At 49.2% G+C, this 26,269-nt stretch overlaps 1 protein-coding gene across 1 annotated transcript in view; it reads right to left on the bottom strand.

The window, feature by feature from the left end:
- The window catches only part of ACAP1 (ArfGAP with coiled-coil, ankyrin repeat and PH domains 1), a 281,465-nt gene that overhangs the window by 241,808 nt on the left and 13,388 nt on the right, over nt 1-26,269 (bottom strand). The window lies entirely within an intron of this gene.

Raw genomic sequence — 26,269 nt, 5'->3', positions numbered from 1 at the left:
TTCTCTCTTTTCCTTTCCCTCCCTCTCTTTTCTCTCTGCTCTCAGGCTCTTTTCACTCTTTCTCGTGCACAGAGCTCAGGACATTTAATTCACACCTAACGCAAAAAACAAAGTGGGTCCCTCAAGAAAGGCTTGTTGTGCTCAGATCTTCCTACACCCGTTGGGAGTAAAGGTACAGAACTAGAAAGAGAGGGACAAATGTTGTCAGGTACATTAGAAAGCATTCTCTTGATTGGACTTTAAGGGCTGCTGGGCACACCAAGGTCTGAAATGTATAGGTTTAGTGTGCAAGACATGAAAACCTGTATTGGGACTTCCTAGTGAGATGTACACGCAATGACAGCAAGGGAACAGTCAGCAGGCTGACTGTGAGAAGTTGGCCTGGTAGGGGATGTTTCCAATTCTGGAACCACCTACTACCTGACCAAACAATCCCCTTATGGTGTCTGGTTGTAAGTCAACCTTATTAGACAAGCTATCCTAGTGGTAGCATGGACTAAGCAGCCTAAAGGCTTAACTTAAGAGGTCGTGTTAAGCGAGCTGTTTTACCACATACAATCCTGTAATACCAAATGAAAGGACACCACACAAGTATATATTATAAAAATATATGTGTTTATTACTAAAAACAATCCCCAGTATTCTTTATGAGTAAAGGGGCACAAGCGTTAAATCAAAAGCACTGTTTAAACATACAAGTTGCACAATTATGGATGAGGGCGGGGGGCCACTCAAACCATATACTAAACAAGTGGTATAAGAGAGGCCACTCGAACAGTGGTTAGGCCTAGGGCCTAGGGAATCGCTGGGAGCAGTCAGGACAAGCAATGCTGAAGTCGGGAATGGCCCTCGGGATTCGGGAGATGTGCGGAAAGCGCACGCATGCACCAATGTTAACCAATGGTGCGTAAAAGTCAAATAGTTAAAGTTTAAGGACACTTCCGCTGAACCTAGAGGAACAAAACTTAACACACAGACCCTAGAGGTGTGCACCAGTGTGGGAACACCGGCGGAGCAAAGTTACCTCACCCACAGGAAGTGGGTGCACAGGGTCGAAGTGGCGTCGGGTTTTGACACGCAGGCTCTTGGTGCTTGAAGCTGAAAGGGCTGCAGGCAGGGTGAAGACGAAGTGTCCGGTGGAGTCCAAGGGTGGACTCAAGTTGTAGAGTACCTGAAAGCAGAGGGGACAGAGTCTGGGTCACTCAGCAGTGACCAGGGTGGAACCAGGACGGAACCAGGCAATGTCGGGCGCAATCAGGTGATCGTCGAGGCGCTTCTCTTCGCTGTCACGTGGGCTCTGGGGCATCTGCGACGTCCAGGAGCAGGTCACGATCTGTCCCACGCAGGCTCTCACCGTCGGTGCAGTCGGCTTCCGGTTTGGAGCAAACAAGCCTTGGTAAGAGCAATCCACGCGGGATTGGAAGATGGCGTCTCACTCGGACCAGGAAGGTCAGAGTCGGGGCTCCCTTTCAGGGGAGCTGGTGTGGATCTGGAGCAACCAGAATCACGAGTCTTCTTTTGTAGTTCGTCGGCACAGGGACCACAAGCCAGCTGGCAAGTGACCGGGCCAACGCGTTGAGCCAAATCGTGCCAAAGGGCCCCACGCAGCACTCGTCGAGTGTGGAGGGCTGAACTTCGGCTCAGGAGTAGCTCAGGGTGGGGGCTTCTCAAACCCCGGTGTACAGCTTCGAGGGTCACTCGTGGGCTGCACGGTCAGCGTCTCGTGGTCACTTCAAGATGGCGTGCCCCACGCTTCCGGTCGCCTCCACGGGTCTCAGCTTTGCAGGGACTGTGGATCGGGCTGTTAGAAGCTGGGCAGGCTTGATCTCGTCGATCTCAGTCGCTCGAGTTCCGGCGGGAACTGCAACCAAGTAGACGTCGAGGGCTGGATGGTGCCTGCTGCTGCAGGGTGGTCACTCCTTGACCACAAGGGAGATTCTTCGGGCTTCCACGTTGAGATGGAGGGCGAAGGGTCCAGAATATCGTTTCAAATGTTTCTTCCAGGAAATCTGATGTGCATTGGCACTGCTCCCACTCTTATTCGAATCTGGTGGGCGTGATTACCTGCTAGGTCCCCTCCTATGGGTGGGACCCAGGAAGTGGGTGGATACACCCCCTTCCTTTGATCCAGGCCGCCCTGGCACGAGGGCTGGAGTGCCCCAGAACCGGTTTGGCCGGATTATGCAAGGGGCAGCCTTGTGCGCCCCAGGCAGTGTCTGGTTTCTTTCAAACCTCCCTGCTACAATACACTATCTCCTGTCTGGAGGGCGGTGACACCCTCCTGTGACAGGAAACCCTTTGTCCAGGACCCCCTTGACTGGGTTTCGGTCAGCTCCAGGGGTCCAGACATTTGTCTGTGGCAGAGGCATCCATTTTGTGGATCTTAAGGCCTTTGGAGAAATCAACCGCATTAAAGTGAAGTAACATGTCTTACCCCTCTAGAGGGGTGGAATGCCATCCCCGTCGCCAGAACTGGCGAGGGGATGGTATTCCAAAGCGTATGACACCTTACACGACATGTTTTGATAAAGCCAAACCAGAGTTGCTAAATAACCGCGAGGATTATAAGGCACTTAATAGTATATGGTATGGCATTATCCTGAAACAGCTTAGGGATTTGTTCCCGACGGCTGCAGACAGGCTCAGCTCATGCTAGAGCTCCATCTCACATAAAAACCAAGCACCCAGCCTCCAGGATTGGTGAGGCCTGTCTATAGGAGTGGCTCACAGGTTTACATGTGTCCAGATATAGGTTTAGACATAGGTATACTATATCTAAGCAAGGGGTGCGTACACCACCTTACCCCAGCTGAGTGATCAGCCAGTTGTGTCAATTTAAGAACCAGCCAGGGGTGGCAAAAGATATGCTGCAGCCCCTGGTAGGCCTTAGTGGCTCCTGTGCCCTGTGCACCTATAGTGCATTCTACAGGGGCTGACAAGGAGTCCATTTCCAATTGGTATGTGCCTATAGCACATGTGTCATTAATTTAGTGAGAGAACAGCAGGCTGGGGGTCTGATCAGCAGGCCCACAGCCTCAGTAGTCGAAAACCAGTGAAGCAAAAAGCAAAAATTTGGGGTGACCATAGGATAGCAGACCCTACTCTCCTACACAACCCCCCCCCAAACGCAGGGACATTAAACTAACCTTGACCAGATAAGTCTTCATGTTCTAAGTGGAAGTACCTGGAGAGACCATCTGCATTACCATGGTCAGTCCCTGGGCGGTGCTCCACTGTAAAGTCCATCCCCTGTAGGGAAATGGACCACCTGAGCAGTTTGGGATTTTCACCCTTCATCTGATTAAGCCATAAGAGGGGCTTATGGTCTGTTTGCACCAGGAAGTGAGTTCCAAACAAGTAGGACCTCAACTTCTTTAATGCCCAAACCACAGCAAAGGCCTCCCTCTCAATGGCTGACCAACGTTTTTCTCTTGGGGTTAGCCTCCTGCTAATGAAAGCAATTGGCTGGTCTTGACCATCTTGATTAAGTTGTGAGAGTACAGCTCCCACCCCCAACTCAGAAGCATCTGTCTGAACAATGAACTGTTTGGAGTAGTCAGGACTCTTTAGGATAGGTGCAGAGCACATGGCCTTCTTCAGGTCTTCAAATGCCTTCTGACAGCTAACTGTCCACTGAACCTTTTTTGGCATCTTCTTGGATGTCAAGTCATTTAATGGTGTCACTATAGACCCATAGTTTTTCACAAACTTTCTGTAATACCCAGTCAGGCCCAAGAAGGCTCTGACTTGTGTCTGGGTAACTGGAGGAGCCCAGTCCTGTATGGCCTGGATTTTGCTTTCCAGTGGCTGAACCTGGCCTCCACCTACTAGGTGGCCCAGGTATACAACCTTACTCTGCCCTATCTGGCACTTGGTGGCCTTGATAGTTAGGCCTGCCTTTTGCAGGGCCTCCAAAACTTTCTTCAGGTGGATCAGGTGATCCTCCCAGGTGGAGCTAAAGACAGCAATATCATCCAGATAAGCTGCACAAAAGTCATCCAACCCAGTAAGGACTTGGTTCACCAACCTTTGAAAAGTGGCAGGTGCATTCTTCAAACCAAAGGGCATTACCACAAACTGATAATGTCCACTAGGGGTAGAGAATGCTGTTTTGGCTTTTGACTCCTCAGCTAGTCTGATTTGCCAGTAGCCAGCTGTCAGATCAAATGTGCTCAGAAACTTGGCAGAAGCCAATCTGTCAATGAGCTCATCTGCTCTTGGAATGGGGTGAGCATCTGTCCTAGTGACAGCATTGAGACCCCTGTAATCCACGCAAAACCTCATTTCTCTCTTACCATCTTGGGTATGAGGTTTTGGCACCAGGACTACTGGGCTGGCCCATGGCTCTCTGATGGCTCAATCACTCCAAGCTCCAACATCTTTTGCACCTCAGCCTTGATGCAATCCCTGACATGATCAGGTTGCCTGTAGATCTTATTCTTGACAGGCAGACTGTCACCAGTGTCCACAACATGGGTACACCAGTCAGTTTGGCTGGGTGTGAGTGAAAACATTTGCCTGTGAGCCTGCAAAACTTGTCTGCAGTCCCTCTGTTGCTGGTCAGTGAGGCTGCCTGCCAAGGCTACTCCATCAACTGAACCATCATCAGGGTTCTGGGAAAGCAGGTCTGGGAGAGGGTCACTCTCTTCCTCCTGTTCCCCATCTGTGGCCATGAGCAAGCTCATGTCCTCCCTGTCTACAAATGCTTTCAAGCGATTCACATGGATTACCCTGTGAGGGCTCCTGGGTGTTCCAAAGTCTACCAAGTAGGTGACTTCCCCTTTCTTCTCAATAATAGGATAGGGTCCACTCCATTTGTCTTGGAGTGCTGCTGGAGCCACTGGCTCCAGTACCCATACCTTCTGTCCTGGTTGGAACTCTACCAGTACAGCCTTTTGGTCATGCCAAGCTTTCTGCAATTCTTGGCTGGCCTCCAGGTTTTTGGATGCTCTTTCCATGTACTCAGCCATCCTGGAGCGGAGACCAAGTACATAGTCCACTATGTCTAGTTTGGGCTTTTTGAGAGGTAACTCCCATCCTTCCTTCACCAAACACAATGGACCTCTCACAGGGTGGCCAAACAAAAGTTCAAAAGGGCTGTAGCCAACCCCCTTCTGTGGGACCTCTCTGTAAGCAAAGAGCAGGCAGGGTAAAAGAATGTCCCATTTCCGCCTGAGCTTCTCTGGTAATCCTTTTATCATGCCTTTAAGGGTCTTGTTAAATCTCTCCACAAGCCCATTGCATTGTGGATGATATGGGGTGGTAAACTTGTAGTTTACTCCACATTCCTTCCACATTGCTTTTAGATAGCTGGACATAAAATTTGTCCCTCTATCTGATAGTACCTCCTTAGGAAAGCCCACTCTTGAGAAAACTGCAATGAGGGCTTTTGCCACCACAGGTGCTGTGGTGGTCCTTAGGGGAATAGCCTCTGGGTACCTGGTGGCATGATCCACTACCACCAGTATGAATCTGTTCCCAGATGCTGTTTGGGGGTCCATTGGACCCACAATATCAATTCCAACTCTCTCAAAGGGGACCCCCACCACAGGTAGTGGTATTAGGGGGGCCTTTGTTGTGCCACCTGACTTACCACTGGCTTGGCAAGTGACACAGGAGCGACAAAACTCCTTGACATCCTCTGACATGTGAGGCCAGTGAAAGTGTGGAACAAGCCTGTCCCACGTCTTGTTCTGGCCTAAGTGTCCTGCAAGGGGAATATCATGGGCCAAGGTAAGGAGGAATCCCCTAAACTGCAGAGGTATCACCAACCTCCTGGTCATGCCAGGCTTGGGGGTTCTAGCCTCTGAGTAAAGGAGTCCCTCATCCCAATACACAGTATGGGTACCTTGGGCATCCCCAGCAGCCTCAGCAGCAGCCTGCTGTCTGAGGGGTTCAAGGGAAGGGCAATCTAATTGAGCCTGCCTCAGGTCTGCCCTTGAGGGTCCCCCTGTCCCCAGAAACTCAACCTGGTCAGGTTCAAGCTCCTCAGAGACAGTCTCCTCTTGGACTGCAGAATCAGTTTCCTCTGAAACCTGATCCTCAACCTGGGGCAAGGTGGAAGGCGAGGCCTTTCCTCTCTTGCTCCTTCTCTTGGGTTGTGGCTGGTCTATTGTCTCAAGATCCACCACTGGTTCAGGAAGGCACTTCTTAGCCTGAGCCCTTGTCATGGCAAGGACATGCTCTGAAATCCCTAGCATTTCTGCATGAGTCCTGTACTCCACTTCTGACCATGCTGAGCTTTCAAGGTCATTGCCTAACAGACAGTCTACTGGTAGGTCTGCACTCACCACAACTTTCTTTAGGCCATCAACCCCTCCCCAGGAGAAGTTCACAACTGCCACACTATGGGAGGTAGTGGAGTTGCTTGCATTGGTTACTAGGTAGCTCTCTCCTAGTACAATTTGTCCAGGGTCCACAAAGCCAGGGGTCACCATGGTGACACTAGCACATGTGTCCCTGTAAGCTTGAGCCAGTTTCTCATTTATTAAGGGAGTCTGCCTGTATTTGCCCAGGTTAGTGGGGCTTACTGCAGTGGGCAACTCAATGTCCACATCATACAGGAGAACTGCCTGTGTAGGGACTCTGACTAGGCCAGATCCTACTTCAATACCCAGGGTCAACCCAGCTACACCCTTGGACTGTGTTCCACCACTGCTTACTGTACTTGGGGTTGCAGTTGCTTTAGGAGCTGTAGTGGTGGGAACTGGATTTGCCTTGGTGCACTCACTGCCCCAGTGTGAAACTGATTTGCAGGTATTACACCAAGGTGTCTTTGGACCTTTGTTCTTCTTCTTCTTGTTACCATTTTGGGAACCACCCTCCTTACTATTAGTTTGGGGGCCTGAAGACTTCTGGTCTTTTTCTTTATCTTTCTGATTCTGATTACCACCCTTCTGGTCTGTTTTCTTCTGGTCACCACCTTGGTTCTGGGGTTTCTGCTTAATCCTTGTTCTGACCCATTTGTCTGCCTTCTTTCCCAATTCTTGGGGAGAGGTCAGATCAGAGTCAATAAGGTATTGATGCAACAGCTGGTTTGTACAGTTATTAAGGATCTGTTCTCTCATCATAAGATTGTACAATCCTGTATAGTCTGAAACTTTACTTCCCTGTAACCAACCCTCCAAAGCCTTAGTGGCACACTCCACAAAATCAGTCCAGTCTTGAGTCTGTGCTTTCTGGGTGTCTCTGAACAACAACCTGTATTGCTCAGTGGTTAGGCCATACCCTTCAATGAGAGCACTCTTCAAAACAGAGTAGTTTTTGGCATCCTCAGGTCTAACTGTGAGGAGCCTGTCCCTCCCTTTCTCAGAAAAGGAGTACCACAAAATTGCAGCCCACTGATTCTCAGGAACCTGCTGTACCATGCAGGCTCTCTCAAGAGCAGTCATCCATTTGTGGATGTCATCCCCTTCTTTAAAGGGGGGCACAATTTTGGTCAGGTTTCTATTATCATAGGCCCTGTCTTTTTCTCTTGGAAAATTGCTGCCACCAGTGACATCTAAGCCACTTAATTTCTGCTCTCTTGCCAAGGCAAGTTTAGCTTGAGCTAAGGTAAGCTTAGCTTGACTCAGGGCTACCTCCTCTCTCTCTATCTGGAGTCTGACAGCCCTCATTCTAGCCCTATGCTCAGCTTTCTGAGAAGCACTCATGCCTCTCTCTGATTCTCTGGAGGCACTAGAAAGATGAGAGTCCCCTGAGGGAGATCTCACTCTTCTGTTGCCTGGGAGAATCACATGTTGGGTTCTGGGGAGGTGCTGGCCCTCTCCATTCCCCAGTAGGTCCAAGTTGGCCTGGCTAAGCCTACCAACTGGAACCTGGCTACCCTGATCCTGTACTTCTAAGTCCTCAACATCTGAGTCCTCATCCAAGTCATCATCATCCTCCTCTTCAGGGGGATCAACTGCAGGGGGGTTCCCTCCAGTTCCTGTATCTAGGGAAGCTGCTTTTGCCTTCTCTAAGTCATCCTGTTCTAGGAGTTCTATCAGGATTAGGCAGGTGGGGCTTCTGCCCCTTTTTAACCCTCTTGCTTTGCACAAGACAATCAAGTCTCTGCGGGTTAGTTTGTCATATCCAGAAGTTGCCTGGGTAGGGTCAACTGTCACAGGACTAGACCCTGAGGCCTTTCCTGTGTCAGACATGGTTACTAGTGAGGTGTAAGTGGTGCACTTACCTACACTAAGTGTTTTCCTACTGGACCTTGCTAGTGAGTTGTAGTCAGGGGTGTGCTACTCCCTTCAACCTACAACTACTAAGTTCAGTAGAACTTAATATGCTAAGCTTTTGATTTTATATGTACCTAGAGGTACTTGATGTGATCTTTCAATTTGATATAAAGATTGTAATGGTAAAACAACAGCAAGCTCAAATCCGCACCGCTGCTCACCAATGTGAGAAGTTGGCCTGGTAGGGGATGTTTCCAATTCTGGAACCACCTACTACCTGACCAAACAATCCCCTTATGGTGTCTGGTTGTAAGTCAACCTTATTAGACAAGCTATCCTAGTGGTAGCATGGACTAAGCAGCCTAAAGGCTTAACTTAAGAGGTCGTGTTAAGCGAGCTGTTTTACCACATACAATCCTGTAATACCAAATGAAAGGACACCACACAAGTATATATTATAAAAATATATGTGTTTATTACTAAAAACAATCCCCAGTATTCTTTATGAGTAAAGGGGCACAAGCGTTAAATCAAAAGCACTGTTTAAACATACAAGTTGCACAATTATGGATGAGGGCGGGGGGCCACTCAAACCATATACTAAACAAGTGGTATAAGAGAGGCCACTCGAACAGTGGTTAGGCCTAGGGCCTAGGGAATCGCTGGGAGCAGTCAGGACAAGCAATGCTGAAGTCGGGAATGGCCCTCGGGATTCGGGAGATGTGCGGAAAGCGCACGCATGCACCAATGTTAACCAATGGTGCGTAAAAGTCAAATAGTTAAAGTTTAAGGACACTTCCGCTGAACCTAGAGGAACAAAACTTAACACACAGACCCTAGAGGTGTGCACCAGTGTGGGAACACCGGCGGAGCAAAGTTACCTCACCCACAGGAAGTGGGTGCACAGGGTCGAAGTGGCGTCGGGTTTTGACACGCAGGCTCTTGGTGCTTGAAGCTGAAAGGGCTGCAGGCAGGGTGAAGACGAAGTGTCCGGTGGAGTCCAAGGGTGGACTCAAGTTGTAGAGTACCTGAAAGCAGAGGGGACAGAGTCTGGGTCACTCAGCAGTGACCAGGGTGGAACCAGGACGGAACCAGGCAATGTCGGGCGCAATCAGGTGATCGTCGAGGCGCTTCTCTTCGCTGTCACGTGGGCTCTGGGGCATCTGCGACGTCCAGGAGCAGGTCACGATCTGTCCCACGCAGGCTCTCACCGTCGGTGCAGTCGGCTTCCGGTTTGGAGCAAACAAGCCTTGGTAAGAGCAATCCACGCGGGATTGGAAGATGGCGTCTCACTCGGACCAGGAAGGTCAGAGTCGGGGCTCCCTTTCAGGGGAGCTGGTGTGGATCTGGAGCAACCAGAATCACGAGTCTTCTTTTGTAGTTCGTCGGCACAGGGACCACAAGCCAGCTGGCAAGTGACCGGGCCAACGCGTTGAGCCAAATCGTGCCAAAGGGCCCCACGCAGCACTCGTCGAGTGTGGAGGGCTGAACTTCGGCTCAGGAGTAGCTCAGGGTGGGGGCTTCTCAAACCCCGGTGTACAGCTTCGAGGGTCACTCGTGGGCTGCACGGTCAGCGTCTCGTGGTCACTTCAAGATGGCGTGCCCCACGCTTCCGGTCGCCTCCACGGGTCTCAGCTTTGCAGGGACTGTGGATCGGGCTGTTAGAAGCTGGGCAGGCTTGATCTCGTCGATCTCAGTCGCTCGAGTTCCGGCGGGAACTGCAACCAAGTAGACGTCGAGGGCTGGATGGTGCCTGCTGCTGCAGGGTGGTCACTCCTTGACCACAAGGGAGATTCTTCGGGCTTCCACGTTGAGATGGAGGGCGAAGGGTCCAGAATATCGTTTCAAATGTTTCTTCCAGGAAATCTGATGTGCATTGGCACTGCTCCCACTCTTATTCGAATCTGGTGGGCGTGATTACCTGCTAGGTCCCCTCCTATGGGTGGGACCCAGGAAGTGGGTGGATACACCCCCTTCCTTTGATCCAGGCCGCCCTGGCACGAGGGCTGGAGTGCCCCAGAACCGGTTTGGCCGGATTATGCAAGGGGCAGCCTTGTGCGCCCCAGGCAGTGTCTGGTTTCTTTCAAACCTCCCTGCTACAATACACTATCTCCTGTCTGGAGGGCGGTGACACCCTCCTGTGACAGGAAACCCTTTGTCCAGGACCCCCTTGACTGGGTTTCGGTCAGCTCCAGGGGTCCAGACATTTGTCTGTGGCAGAGGCATCCATTTTGTGGATCTTAAGGCCTTTGGAGAAATCAACCGCATTAAAGTGAAGTAACATGTCTTACCCCTCTAGAGGGGTGGAATGCCATCCCCGTCGCCAGAACTGGCGAGGGGATGGTATTCCAAAGCGTATGACACCTTACACGACATGTTTTGATAAAGCCAAACCAGAGTTGCTAAATAACCGCGAGGATTATAAGGCACTTAATAGTATATGGTATGGCATTATCCTGAAACAGCTTAGGGATTTGTTCCCGACGGCTGCAGACAGGCTCAGCTCATGCTAGAGCTCCATCTCACATAAAAACCAAGCACCCAGCCTCCAGGATTGGTGAGGCCTGTCTATAGGAGTGGCTCACAGGTTTACATGTGTCCAGATATAGGTTTAGACATAGGTATACTATATCTAAGCAAGGGGTGCGTACACCACCTTACCCCAGCTGAGTGATCAGCCAGTTGTGTCAATTTAAGAACCAGCCAGGGGTGGCAAAAGATATGCTGCAGCCCCTGGTAGGCCTTAGTGGCTCCTGTGCCCTGTGCACCTATAGTGCATTCTACAGGGGCTGACAAGGAGTCCATTTCCAATTGGTATGTGCCTATAGCACATGTGTCATTAATTTAGTGAGAGAACAGCAGGCTGGGGGTCTGATCAGCAGGCCCACAGCCTCAGTAGTCGAAAACCAGTGAAGCAAAAAGCAAAAATTTGGGGTGACCATAGGATAGCAGACCCTACTCTCCTACACTGACCCAGTCAGGAAGAGGGCTGCACCATCTCCAGAAGAGCATGAGCATTGAAGACTGCACCGGGGGACCGGCCTCGGCCAGAGAAAAAAACAAGTCAAAACTGATCATGAGAGGAAATAATTTTTAGATTTCCTTCACCTGTCCAGGCATCAATGATAGACAGGAGAGTCCACAAAAGGCCGATAGCCTGAAAAGCCACGTCATTATTAGCATAGACATGGTCCAATGACTCCAAGTGGACATAGCCGACAACTTGAGTCAGTTTGGACCACAACTCCCATAATGCCCTCCAGTGGAATCCCCACGTCACTGTGCCTGGGCAGTATATACCCAGGGAGCAAAGATGGTCCATCTAGATCCTTATCCCAAGATCATGCGCAGAACTAAACTAGACAAGAGGACATCCAGGTCCACAGGGTCAAAAGCTACTGAGATCCAGCAACACGAGGGGGCAGGTGTCGACATCACTGGCTTAGAGGAGGTTGCCCACTACCCAGAGGGTCCCTCGCGTCCGCACCCGATCTTAAACAATCCTAATCTATAGAGAGTGGTGTAAGAGTAAGGCCCCCGGGAGGGCCGAAGCCACACCGCCTGCCCCTGAACCATCGCAAGGGCCCCGGTGGGCCAAAGTCACAGGTAACCCCAGGGGAGGAGGGCGGAAGGCCCGGCGCGGTGCAAGGTGCAGATGCGGAGCACCGGCGCCGGGGTCGAGTGAATTCAGCTTAATTTACTTGGCGGGGCAAATCGGAGGGGGCTTCTCTGCTTCTCCGCCCCCTCCACAACGAGTCTCGGCTTTCCCCAGGGCACCGGGGCTTCCAGCCGATGGTTGCTCGGCTCAGGTGGGGGCGCGATGCTGGCGGCCTTCCTCGGCTCAGGAACCAATGGCAAAAGGCAGAGGGGAGGCGCGGCCACCAATGGCAGCGCGGCGAGCCAGCCTCCCCTCCCTATCACAGGCGCTGGTGGCGGGGGCGGGGCCAATGACGTTGCCGGGCTTCCCTCGTCACGTGAGGCGAGTCTACAGCCTCAGAGCCTAGCGCGGCCTACTACCGCGACGCGGCGGCCTACCTCAGGCTACGGGGCCGTCACGGGAGGTCTCCACACTCGAGCCGGGCTGCGGCAGCGATTTCAGCCCCCGAGTACGCCGGACGTGGAGTCTTCTCCGCCCACTCCTGCGGACAGTGCGGCGGCCCTCTCCTGGCACCGGGGGCCGCCTGGGGCATATAGCGCTCCTCAGGAGATGAGGCAGGTGAGCGCTGGCGGGGGTTTCACAGCGCTGGGGGTCAGGCAGTAGGCGCGATTGGCAGCGCTTCACTGGGGCAATTATCAAAGCACCTCAAGCCGTTCAGGAGGCTCAGCAGGGCCCAGGGTAGAAGCGCTTGACAAGGCAGTCAGTCTCTGATCCAGCGCTTGACAGGGGGGCAAATTACAGCGCTTTCAAGGCGTTTCCAGTCAGGAATACCAATAATTCAGTCAGGACAGCGCTGGGGGCACAGAGGGGAGTCAGCACCAGTACCTGGTTGATCCCCCAGCAGTCTCTGGTTGTAGGACAAGTAGTCTTCATGGCGCTTGGATGGCTCTGTGCCCTTGTGAGGTGATTCCTGTAAGTGGGGGGGGGGGTCTTGAGTTGGAGGCTGGTCCAGTTCTCTCAGGTCACTGAAGATGGTCCCTGGGTTTTCCCTACCGCTGGGCCAGATCAGGGGGGCTAGTCTAGGGTACCTCACTCAGCTTAAGAGGCAGTACCTAAATCCTGTCACTCCCAGTGGCATAAGTCCCTGACTAGGCCCTCCCGCCTAAATCTCCTGCGTGGGTCCCCCAGGCCAGTGAAGCCCCAACTGACTAGAAGTTTCCCTCCCTTTCCTTATATAGCGACAGTTGGCAGAAGGCAGTGGCAGTTGGTGTCACCTCCCCTGTTCTAGAAGGTTCCAGGAGCTTCCCTCATTCTAGCTATGGGCAGGCTGGCATCGCAACATTGTTTAAGGGTTCCAGACAGCTCCTGGCTACTAGAATGCGCCTGACAAGACCACGCTGCAGTAGCAGGGGTCAGTGGCAGCCATGTTGAGGGAAGAGGGCACCTGCACCTAGCATTGATTTTAACATTACCCAGGGCATTTTAACCTCACAGGGCCTATACAACTACATTACAATGGGGGTCTTTCAGAATTAGGGGAAGCAAAAAGCGAAAAATTTCCGTGAAAAGGGCCAAGTCCAACAAGTGGTAAATCTTATAAACCAGCTTTCCATCATTTCTAGGCATAAAATCAAATCATTCTAAACGGAACCATTTTCATTTAAGGCTGATCCCAATATAATGCGTAGATAGTTGCAGTCCAATATTAATGGCTCTGTGAGATATTGGGTCATACAAACGAGCTTGGATACTGTCAAATTGTTTGTGAGAAACAATATTCTTATCCCCATTATTAGTACAGATAAAGAATCAATTAAAAGCATTGAATAAGTTGCTGTTGACACTTTTTGAAGAGTCAACCTCTTCAAGATCACCATATTATCCTAATTAATTTTTCAGTCAGCGACATGGTTCACATCCAAAGCTTTTTTTTTTAACGCATTGATTTTATCTATAGCACAGTTTATTTGGGTAGGAGACATATATACAGTTAGTTTATTGGCATGCGTGCATTACACTTTAGACTTTAAAAAAAAATAATATCTGTATTGGTGTGTTTTTACTGTACATGACGGAAGCCGGGTGGTCGAGGGGTCCTTGTATTGAAGTGGTGATTGGTGTTTTTAACTGGTTTGGCTCTCCTATAGAGCGGCCATTTTTACTTGCTGTGATAGACTTGAGGCACCATTTGGGGGCAGGCTACACTCTAGTCGCCTGGCAATTCGCGGATGATTTTTCCCTATTTAAGGAGAACCGCTGTGCATATGCGTGCCGCTGGTGTGCCAGAGGCAAGCCAGTCTGTGCCTGTCAGCGTTCGGATCACAGCCATGATGCCCATGGTAATACTTCCAGTTTGCCTCTCTTTGGGTATTCATCCCAAGAGTTATTTGCCCTCAAGCCATCTGTGTCTAGCCCTGTGAGGCTGAAGGCTGAGCCCTGCCTTTGGTTGGTAACCTGCTCCTCAAGTAGTAATGTTTTCCCTTTTGATAAAGTAGTGGGGCAAAAATCAGAGAGATGTGTGAACATATTGGGTAACCTGATGGCTTGCAGAGTGAAACCTCCAGTGTTGGCTACCTATATAAGCACACCCATAATATTTTTGCCTTACTTAGTAGCCATAAATTAGATGTGCTTTTTATGACCAAGACTTGGCTGAATGACTCCTCTGCTCATGAAATCGCCTTAGTGATTACAGAGGGCTTCTCTTTGGTACGTACAGACAAAACCCACAAAATAGGGGGAGGTGGTGGCGATTGCTTATAAGCACCCCTTGATGTGTTCTACTTTTGAGCTACCCAAGCATCAGGCAGTCCAAAGTCTGGGTTTTATCTCTGCACCAGCACAGGTGTGTTTCTCTGGCTCCCTGGTTTGTCGCCCGCCGGGTTATGCTGGCAATTGTATTAATTTGCTTGATTCGGCTTCGGCGATCCCTCTGCTGTGTTTGGTTACCCTGTTGGGAGATTTTAATCGGAACTTCGATGACTCTTTGTATAAGATGGTTGCCACCATCACAGAGACCTTGATGTCTCTTAACCTGCCCCAGCTGGTCACCTTCCCCACTTATTCTGCAGGGCATGCTACTGATTCGGTCTTCCAACTGTCCTCGGAGAATCAGTCCCACGGAGGAGATTCTTGGGTCTGATCATCTTCAAATTCCATTTAGTTGGATGAAGGTGGATCATCGTAATCAACAGGCCGGCCCTGCAGCTTGTGCTACCTTTCGTGCCTTGAATAAGGTCCAGGCGTCTGACTGGGCCAGCACTGCTCCCCCTTCGACTGATGATGTGGATTCTGGTGTAGATATGGCGACATCTTGGCTGGATGGGGCCACCTAGGACTTGGCTACGCGACAGTTGACGAGGGAGAGGTGAAACGGGGTATCTGCCCCTTGATTTTACCCCCTTTGGCAGCTGAAAAGAGAGTGTGCAAAAAACGTGAGAGAATGTGGCGAAGAGACTACTCTCTGGACAGCAAATTAACTTATAAATCTGCCCTCAGAACTTACTATGGCTCCATTAAGCAGGGACAGATCACTAATTTTGAGGTAAAAAGTGGTACCGCTTCAATAGTTCTTGCGCCATCTTTCAGGTTGCAAAATCTTTTTTCTCCCCCAAGTCCTGCCAGAGGGTGATTGCGCCTTCGAAGGAACCGTGTACCAGACTGGCTGATATTTCCGAGTCTAAGATTGCTGACACGCACAAGTCTCTTCCGGCCCCGAAGGATTGTCTGCTGCCTGCGAGGCCGGATATTTAGATAGCAGTCTTGGTTAGTTAAAATCTATTTCCTTCGTGCCCTCAGCTGAGGCAATCTTGAAGTGTGGTTCGGGCTCTCCTTGGGATGTATGCCCTCACACATTGTTAGCAGCCGCTGCAGAAGTAATGCATCCGAGATGATTAGAGTTTTTACTCTCTCTATCCTCCTATGTTATACCAGCTGCCTGGAACTTGCCAAAGTGGTCCCTCTTCTCAAGAAGCCCTCCCTGGATCCCAGTATCTTCAGCAACTACAGGCGCATCTCGCTGCTGTCAGCATTTGCCAAAATGCTGGGAAAATCGAAAGCTGGGGGGGGGGGTATCTCTCAAAGGGGCGTGGCCAATGTAATTAAGGGCATGGCTTAAAACACATAAGCTAAAAATCTGTGTTTTGCACAGTGTGCCGCCCGACTTGTAATTTGCTGTTTCTGTCATTGTCTCCAGATATATGATACAACAGGTAACATCATGCCTACAAGAAGTCATAATTATTGGCTTTGTCAATGGTTGTTAGTTGCATAAGATAAATAAGCCGCAAATATGGCTTGGGTATAATATTGAAAAAGCTTCCACTTATAGCCCTGGTGACACCACGACAATGTTGCTGCTCCTGAGCTTCAAAAGAGAAGAGAAATGAGAGAAAATGACTCTCGGATTTCTCTTTCCCTACAACGCTCACCTGGCATGACGTCATGCCGTAACCTCTCCACTAGTGATAAGTGAGGGATGTATGACGTTATAACGCATGCATTTACAACGCATGCCATCACAACGCAATTTTTACATCGCAGGTGCCATTACAACGCATGGCATTACAACGCAGGTATTTACAACGCATTGGCTATTACAACGCATGCCATTACAACGTAAGTATAGGTAAGTATATAATTTAAATTACAAATGTAAATAATTCTAATTTAATTAATTTAATTTAATTAATTTAATATATATTTAATTTTACTTTATTTTTACCCTGTACCCTTTTACCCAAAAACCCATAACTGACCCAGAACCCTAAAAATGCCCTTTTACCCAAAAACCCAAAACTGACCCTGAACCCTAAAAATACCCCTGTACCCAAAAACCCAAAACTGACCCTGAACCCTAAAAATGCCCCTTTACCAAAAAACTGAAAACTGACCCTGAACCCTAAAAATACCCCTTTACCCATAAACTGAAAACTGACCCTGAACCCTAAAAATACCCCTTTACCCAAAAACTGAAAACTGACCCTGAACCCTAAAAATACCCCTTTACCCAAAAACTGAAAACTGACCCTGAACCCTAAAAATACCCCTTTTCCCAAAAACTGAAAACTGACCCTGAACCCTAAAAATACCCCTTTACCCAAAAACTGAAAACTGACCCTGAACCCTAAAAATACCCCTTTACCCAAAAACTGAAAACTGACCCTGAACCCTAAAAATACCCCTTTACCCAAAAACTGAAAACTGACCCTGAACCCTAAAAATACCCCTTTACCCAAAAACTGAAAACTGACCCTGAACCCTAAAAATACCCCTTTACCCAAAAACTGAAAACTGACCCTGAACCCTAAAAATACCCCTTTACCCATAAACTGAAAACTGACCCTGAACCCTAAAAATACCCCTTTACCCAAAAATTGAAAACTGACCCTGAACCCTAAAAATACCCCTTTACCCAAAAACCCATAACTGACCCTGAACCCTAAAAATACCCCTTTACCAAAAAACCCAAAACTGAACCTTAACCCAAAAAATACCCCATAAAAAAAAAAAACATATAACAATTTAAATATAATTATATACTTACCAATACTTACGTTGTAATGGTATGCGTTGTAATAGCACCTGCGTTGTAAATACCTGCGTTGTAAATACCTGCGTTGTAATGGTTTTTGCGTTGTAAAAGTTTTGTTGTAATGGTAGTGCGTTGTAAAAGTTGCGATGTAATGGTTGTTTCCCATAAGTGAGCGGTGTGAGCACGTGCACATCCATGTGCCTGCTGGACCGCCTGTGTCAGGGTGCAAAACAGAGCCCAACAGAGACCCGTTTCAAGCCCCCCTTTGAAAAACTGCCGGTGCTCAGACCCGGTGAGACCCGGCCCAAATAAAGCCCTGGGTGAACATCCCATTTTTGGATTATTTTGAGCCGGACAAGTCGCTGCATCCGAGTCAATCCGGATTCCGCTCCAGTCATAGAGCGGAAACTGCACCACTTGAAATATCCGACCATATCAAGCGGTCTCTGGATCAAGGCAAAAATGCAGCACTTATTTAGTCGATCTGTCTGCTGCTTTTGATACCATCCCCCACACGATTCTCTTACAACGCTTCGCCAACCTTGGTGCGAGGGGCTGGGTGGGGGGACTTGTGAAGTCCTCCCTGGACTCCAAAGGGCGGTCTGCATGGGTCGCACCTCTTACCTCTGAAGTTAAAGAAGGGAGGCAGGGTGTCCCACAAGGCTCTTGTTTGAGCCCTACTCTTTAATGTCTTCATGTGGAAGAGGTGTGGCAGAGCGGCCAGAGCGACTGATGCCGGACACTGGGGATCACGGTCCAATCCCGGCTCCAGCGGCAGGGGTCTGCCCAGCACCATGTGACTCTGGCCAATAGCTTGCTTTATCTTCCCGACGGCCCCCAGCACCAGGAAACCTACGGGTAGCTGTGCGCTTTACAAATACAGGAATCTTATTATTATTATTATGTCACCGTTGGCCCAATTAGTAGAATCATTTGGCTGCTAAATTATTTCTTATGCTGATGACACCCAGCTGCTTTTTAGGTTTTGCCTGACGAAAGCTGCGCTCTGCGCAGCTTTTTCGCGCAGGCGAAAACCTAATGAGTATAGTAGGGGAGACAGGAACGGCCCCCGTCTTCCATTGGCTAGCTCCATAAATGGAGGCTAGCCATTGGAAGACGGGCCTGTCCGTCAATGCCGGACCAGATTCGGGGGCGTTCCCGAGAATTTTTGGCTTTTGGCTACGTCACGCTACGTCAGCCAAAAGCCGGGAACGCCCCCGAATCTGGTCCGGCATTGAAGGCACCCGCCTTCCTGCTCGGGCCGCGCTTTGAACGGGTGCGCAACGTTTTGCTGTGTCCCTGAGGCTAGTACGACTCCTAGTGTGTTGGACACTGTGTGCATCGTAGTCCTTATTGGTAAGAAGCTGAAGCGAGTGCACTAAGAACTGTACGTTGGGATGAGGAGAACTGGGCGCTTCGTATTCTGCATCCGAGCGCCTGGGACACAGCCACACCCCTCCTGCATCTAAAGCCAGCCGGACGCGTCACCAGGTACGCCTCGCCCCCTTTGCTCTGGCCAGCGAGACTGTGCGCACCTTACCCGCCAGTAAGAGGCATACGCTGCAACCGCGCGCTGAGAACAGTGCGCTTCTGATACGGTTGCTGGTACGCCGCACACCTGCCTTCCACAGTGTTCGCGTCGTACGCCGACTCACGCGAGAAATGTGAGCTTTAGTAGGGCACCTCCGTTGAAGCCGTACGGGACGTACGAGAGCGCTGCGAAGCGCACCAAGACCAGAGAACTGCACAATGGAACGAAACCTTGCCTTTTTTAAGACCTACAAGTACCTGTTAAGACCTGAACAACGGGATCAGGGAGATTAGCTGGTGTGAATGCTTTGTCCGGGCCCATTGTCCTAGAGTTTCACAAAATGTGCACCGTGCATGTATTGCATTTAAGCGCGTGGCTAATGCATTTTTTTCACTTGGTCTCGGTCCTAGAGTTTCACACAATGTGCACCGTGCATGTATTGCATTTAAGCGCGTGGCTAATGCATTTTTTTCACTTGGTCTCGGGTTCTCATGGGGATACGCATGAGCCTGAGGGTTCAAACCTGTCAGCTGGCTTGATTTACTCTTCTTGCAGGTCCTTTTTAAACAACTAATTCATCACTCTACATTTTAGAAGCACGATTTTCCAATTCTAGCTCAGTATTGTGGACACCACTGTTTTAGCCCAAAATGGATGCAGTTTTGCTCAAGGAACGGTTTAATTCCCCCGCCCTTCTTCAAAACCCCCCTCCCGCTGCTATGATGAGGATTATTTTGCTAGAGCATTCTGGGACTGCAGATGTAGAATGCGGCAAAAATGTTGGTATGCACCTGGAAAAATTATTTCCCGGTCTCCTGCCTAAAATAAGATATAGTATTGTAGCAAATCAGTTAAACACCTTAAAATATAACAAAAACAAAAGCCTTCTTGAATATGATCCTCTTTTTGGTCATTTTGTAAATAATGGGCATTTTAATATAGCCTCGTATCCCAAGCAGGCATCACCATGAAATCGATGATTTTTGATCTTCTGGTTAGCAAGGGATTGGCTGTATATATGCATCTATCCATCCACCCATCCATGCATCTATCCATACACCCATCCATGCATGCACCCATCCATGCATCCACCAACTCATCCATGCAAGCATTACAAGAGCCCGCAGCTCTCCTTCGTCTCTCCTCGCCCCCCTTCCCTGAGCCCGCAGCTCTCCTTCATCTCTCCTCGCCCCCCCTTCCCTGAGCCCGCAGCTCTCCTTCGTCTCTCCTCGCCCCCCCTTCCTTGTGCCCGCAGCTCTCCTTCGTCTCTCCTCGTCCCCCCTTCCCTGTGCCCTGCCCTGCTATTGTAAATGACAATGCCATTTATTTATGTTAAAAAAAAACCTAAATAAAAATAATGTCAAGAGCAATGCCAATAGCTCTAACTTTAACAAAGGCAAAACCATTGCATTGTAAATGCTTGTTACCTGTGAGAGCCCCCCGTCCTCAGGTGAAACGACTTAAGGGTTGCATGCTAGCGGTCTTTGGATGGATGCAGAGCAGCCAGCTAAAATGTAACGCAGACAAAACTGAAATTCGTCTTTTTGGTTCCCAGTCGTCTAAATGGTGGGAAGGTATCTGGCCCTCCGCCTTGCCGGCCCCAGCCGCTGCATCTAAAGATCTGGGACTAAAACGGATTCTTCCACTTTCCATCAACCCCAGATGTCCGCAGTGGTTGGCCTGGGTTTTGGGCTGCTTGGTACTTTCAAAGTTTCGTATCTCCTGCCGGTGCACTGCAGGAGGATTGGGATCCATGCACTGATCCCATCTCGGCTGGACTGGTCCAATGGCCTCTTCCTTGGGGTGTCTGAAGCCTTGCTACGTCCTCTTCAGGTGGTCAGAAAGCTGCTGCCCATCTCGTCCCGCGTCGGCCTAGGCGGACATTGATTTCCCACTTCCTGAAACACTTGCATTGAGTGCTTATTAGGAAGCAGGTTTTGTTTACATCCCTTTAGTTGGTCTATACAACAGTGCTCTCTGCTTTTTTCATGGCTCCTTGTCCTCGTGAGACTACATGTGATGGAACATTTTGTGCAGTTCTGAATAAATACAAGTTAAAAATTAAAGAAGATCGCTGGGGAGTGAGGATACAGACTTATTGCAAAGAGTACTAAACAGGACAGAGCACTCTGAATTCGAACATAGGGGTGTAGCTACCCATGGTGCGGTAGGTGCAGTGGCACCGGGGCCATGAGGCGTTAGGGATCCACTGAACCCCGATTCTAGTTGTATTCACTGGGCGTGCAGCAGAAGGGTGGCCATGTCCCATGCTTGCACCCCTGCCCACGGCATCTGTGCTTTCCTACTGTATGACAGAAGCACTTTACGCACATTTCCTGCAAACGGGTGTTTATGTCAGTATACACTTTACACATGTGGCACGTAACCTGCAATGAATTATTAAACTGTAATGTGAAGGTTACTATATAGCACTCTGAAATAGACCGCACACAAACACTTCAGGTACATATCATGTAAATATCGTTTAATCCCATTAGTAGCTTAAAAATTGGCACTGGAATGGAACATAGAAAGGAAAGCAATTCATGGAAATACTATAACAGCTTTCCAACACCATCACAGCGCCTTCTTTCGAGCAGGCCTGAGCGCTACACGTGTGTGCAGGTGTACGTATACATGTGACTACGCTCTACTTAGTAAGGAACTGTGATATTTATTCATTTTTTAAGTATATATGAATATATCTGCAGATCTTCCACGAAACGACTCCATAAAAATGTGTGTGTGTAAAAACAGGTATAATTCCAGGAGTGTCTCTTTTCAGCATTCATGGGCTCTTTATAAGACTTCCCTCATGTTCATGGAGAGGAGGGCTCCAGGCCATGGCCAGGGCTCCAGAGGAAGGCTCCAGACCATGGCCGGTGCTCCAGCCTGGACACAATTCTCTACATGCCACCCCCGGAGCTGGACACAGTGTTTCAGGAGGCGTTTCCACCACTGCTTGCAGTGCCCCAGATTGTCTACGTTCCTCCTCCAGAGCTGGACAGTGTTCCAGCTGTGGTTTTCACCACTGCATACACTGCTCCAGATGTAGATTCCAGAACATTAGTACAAGACAAAAACCTATACACCCCCTTTTGTACCGCTTTGGCCACCATAAGTGTGGCAGGGTATGCTCAGACGTGAGTCCCTTGCTCACTTTGCCACTGGATTCAAGCAAGCCGGGCTGAAGACGACTGGAATGCCAGAAACCGGTCCTCGGAAGCTTGTTTCCGGTCCAGGGAAGGCATGGCTTGGCAGTTCGGGCTGGACTGTTCCCATGAGGCACAGGGTCAGACTGATTTGCATATGGCCATGTCTGAACTGGGGTGGCAGAGTGGGCTAAAGAACGGTGATGGATTAAACCCAGATCTGTTGACTGGGTGGGAGTGTTTGATTGGTTCGGATGCTCCGTCCATCACCACCCCCTTTTGTACCACTCTAATTATTAAGCAGTAGTGTCAATGTAGACATTCGAGACATTGGAGACAAAGCCTTTCATTAGCAAACATACAAGTTAAATCGATTCAACTTATTATTTCGCGCACCACGGATGTAACTTGCAAAGAGAATTTCGATACACCACCATATCAATTAACCGTCCAGGGCCCTGTCGGGTCGGAATTATCACCGACGGAGCAACTCTCCCAACGACACTTCATTTCTTCTTAGCCCTGAGGAGTCGCTGGAAGACTGTCCCTTACGCGACGAAACACGTGTCAGCTGGTTCTCTTGAACATTAAAGACACCTTTTCCAACGACCGATTCCATGAAAACCAATTATTACATTGTTTGCTAATGAAAGGCTTTGTCTCCAATGTCTCGAATGTCTACATTGACACTACTGCTTAATAATTAGAGTGTGCATAGGTTTTTGTCTTGTACTATACGGAGTGTTAGCCTGGGCGGACACTACACTGGGGGGGGTTACAGGGCTCATCCCCTCAACCGCTTTGCACCTCACATTCTACTAAAAATCACTTAATATCCTTGCGCTAACACTTAGCTGTGCACCCTTTTCTTGAACCGGACTAAAAACCCTTCTCCTAGACCCTTATAACTAGATTCCAGAACATGGTACTGCAGTGCAAAGGCTGGGTCTGCCAGTTCAAGCCTTGACCTTCCCCTCGCATTGTAATTTAATTCGAGGCATGACATCTCATCAGACTTTCAGCATTTTCGAGACACCGACTACACAGCACGACAGAGATCACATCTAGGGACCCATGAGAGATTGGTCACTTTTAAAAGTCTTTTGTCATCTGGAACATAAAAGCTTCTGACATTCTTGGGAAGACAACAGCAGGACATATGTGAGCTGCAAGCCGTTACTAACATTCCTTTTCTATGAGTTTTTTCACCCTCTGAAGGTTGATTTCTGAATGTCTTCCTCTTTAAAAGTGACTTAATCAATCAATCAATCAATCATGCCATTTGTATAGCGCACTACTCACCCGGGAGGGTCTCAAGGCGCTTGGGGGGAGGGGTATGCTACTGCTCGAACAGCCAGGTCTTGAGTTGTTTCCTGAAGGCGAGATGGTCCTGGGTCAGCCGAAGGTGGATGGGGAGGGAGTTCCAAGTCTTGGCAGCCAGGTAAGAGAAGGATCTTCCTCCGGCGGTGGCTCTTCGGATGCGTGGTACGGCTGCGAGGGCGAGGCTGGTGGACCATAGCTGGCGGGCGGGCGTGTAGAAGGTCAGGCGGTCATTGAGGTACTTGGGGCCCAGGTCGTGGAGAGACTTGTGTGCGTGGGTGAGGAGCCGGAACGTGATCCTTAAAAAGGGTCTTTAAAAAAAGGGGGGAGTTGCACAGTTCCTTGGTTTGAGTGCACTGGTGGTTTGGGGGTCAGTCTGAGTCCTCTATGAAAATGAAGGTCGCCCAATGAACATTCATCTCAGGTGGTTTATGCTTGCATAGGGGAGGGTTCCAGCAGCGGCCACCACAGTCCTCTTCTCCAATCCCTTAAGCACTATTTGATTTTCCCAGAAGCCTGGTCAGCTGCACCCTGCAAAGTGGTCTGTGACTCATTGATCACCCTAAGAGAGAGGGTCAAAACTAAGGAGAGCATCTCCTTCCAGGTCCTTACTAACAAAGAAAAGAGTTCTTAGTATGAGGGAAAGGTTGCGCTCCACTGGGTAAATGGCGTATTCGCTAGTCCAGAACTATCAGAGTGGTGCTACAAGGAGAGGGGTGACCCTGACAACCCCGTAAAAAATGTTATGCAACACATACATCTACTTTTTGTGAAGAGAACCTGTGCACATACATAATATTCAACATATAATATGACAATTTGCGAGATTTAGAACAAAAAAAAGCAGTTGATGCTTGTTGATCTCATCGTTTTTAATGCGCCAGCCAACACTTGTTTCATAGGAGTACAGGACACTCCAATTCTTCAGGGCTAGATCCTAATAGATAAGAGAAATCAATCCCCCAAAACTGCTGATAATTCCAACCCAGTAAGGGTATCTGAAGATTGTCCGGCAGGTGTGGAAGAACAGTCAAGAAAGCACTCTGTGGCGGTGTGGTCGCTAAATCAATGTCGGTAAAATAAGCCTGGACAGACGTGGCTGTATCGCCCACAATTGGTATTATGGACACTATGACTTGAGTAAAGTCGCTCGACAAGTTCAAATCGCTCCACAATGGCCTGTACGTCTGTCCAGTCCCGAATACGGCATCCTCCTCGAGGCGAAGTGAAACCCCGGTCCTCCCTGAAGAATTGGAGTGTACTGTACTCCAATGAAACACGTGTCGGCTGGCGCATTAAAAACAACGAGATCAACAAGCATCAACTGCCTTTTGTTCTAAATCTCGCAAATTGTCATATTATATGTTGAATATTATGTGTGTGCACAGGTTCTCTTCATCTCCTTCCAGGTCATTACGGACACTGTTCCCAGACCTGAATTTTTGTGTGATACCCTAATGCATTGTGGGTGTTGTAGTCTTGTTTTGTTTCCATGGAACTAATTAGATCAGCACCGGAAACCAATGAGTTGTGGGGGAAAATTTTAGGACTGGAGACCGTGTTGGTGATGACCTGGAGTGAGGGGGTCACTCGAGTCAGAACGTCTCTGTGATCACCGGTGCCAGCAGCACAATGTTGACCTGGGACTGACGGACTGTGCCAGGTCGCCACCCTGATGGGCGGGTCAAACGCAGGCTGAACTCATTCCCCCATCATCATTGGCCAAGCACTGGACAGAGGCTGTTGAGATGAAGCTGCCTCTCCTGTGGGCTTTACATGTTTGCCTGTCTTTGCCACTATCCTTGGTCAAGTGTTTTGGGCCGGGGCACAGCTTCAAGGGGTGTTTGGGATGTTACACCCCCCAAATAAATGTATTACCCAGTAAGTAGTTGGGTGCAGGTGCTTTCAGTCAGGTATGGTCAGGTGTCTGTCGGATTTCACCTGGGATTTTTACATACTCAACCCCGCATAGACAAAAACACACACACCCACTTTGGTCTCGGTTTTGAACGTCCTAAAAAATATTTTTTCTTTTTGCAAAATATTATGTTTTAAACACCCCTAACAATCCGCACTCCTCTCCCCTGCCTCTTAAGGCCCCCTAATGCCCTGCTTCTCAACAAATATTGAGGTTCTGTGAATTGTGAACCCTCGGGTTCCATTTTGTGCATGGTAGCCATTTTGTGGTTGCCCTCACATAGGCCTATGACTGTGGCTGAACAAGTCTTTCAAGGACATGTACACCTTAGCTCGAATTCGTGCTGACTCCTGTTTGACCTGAGTGAACTGACCCTGTTGCCTGAAGCTGACCTTGTTAAACCAGTTCCTGCCCTTTAGCTGATCAAGATTGAGGATCAAAGCACAGGACATTGTAAAGTTTGGTATGCACACACACACCCCTTAGCCTGCTTCTTATCTGTTTCTGTTCCTTCTTTTATGGTCTGTTTATGATATGGGTTGTGGTCCTTTTATTATGGGTTTGTCCGGATTGTGTAAGAAGGAATGTTAGGTATTTTGCATGCTTGCAAAAGCTAGGACTGCCCCTTACTTGTATGCTGAAGTTTGTAACCCTGAGAGCATATAAAAGGCCTCTGTTCTCTGTATTCCTCAGACTACCTCATTCAGTTGCTACGGCTTCTGTGTGACGTGGCCTCACTTATTAAGTTTAATAAAGATGTCTTTTCATATTGCAGCTTCTGTGCCAAGTTCTTTCTTTATTAGTAAGTATTCCCTGAGAATGAAGATGTCAGTTCTTCAAATGGCGCGGCCAACGTGGGCTTCATCAGAGAAGTGACTTTCTGTGGGAGTGATCTTGTCAGAAGACTGAAATCTACTGAGGGGAACAGGACGGGACTCTACTACTCTGTGCACAGGAATTCTGGAGATTCTTCGTCTTTGCAGCCCAGTATATTTCTGATCTTCCTGATTTTGATCCTCCACATGATGTCACTCCTGACTGAGAACCTTTTT

This window comes from Lissotriton helveticus, chromosome 12, assembly GCF_964261635.1.
Source record: "Lissotriton helveticus chromosome 12, aLisHel1.1, whole genome shotgun sequence".
In the NCBI taxonomy this organism is placed as follows: domain Eukaryota; kingdom Metazoa; phylum Chordata; class Amphibia; order Caudata; family Salamandridae; genus Lissotriton; species Lissotriton helveticus.
The sequence above is the reverse complement of the archived record's forward strand: the minus strand, read 5'-3'. Positions and strand labels throughout refer to the sequence as shown.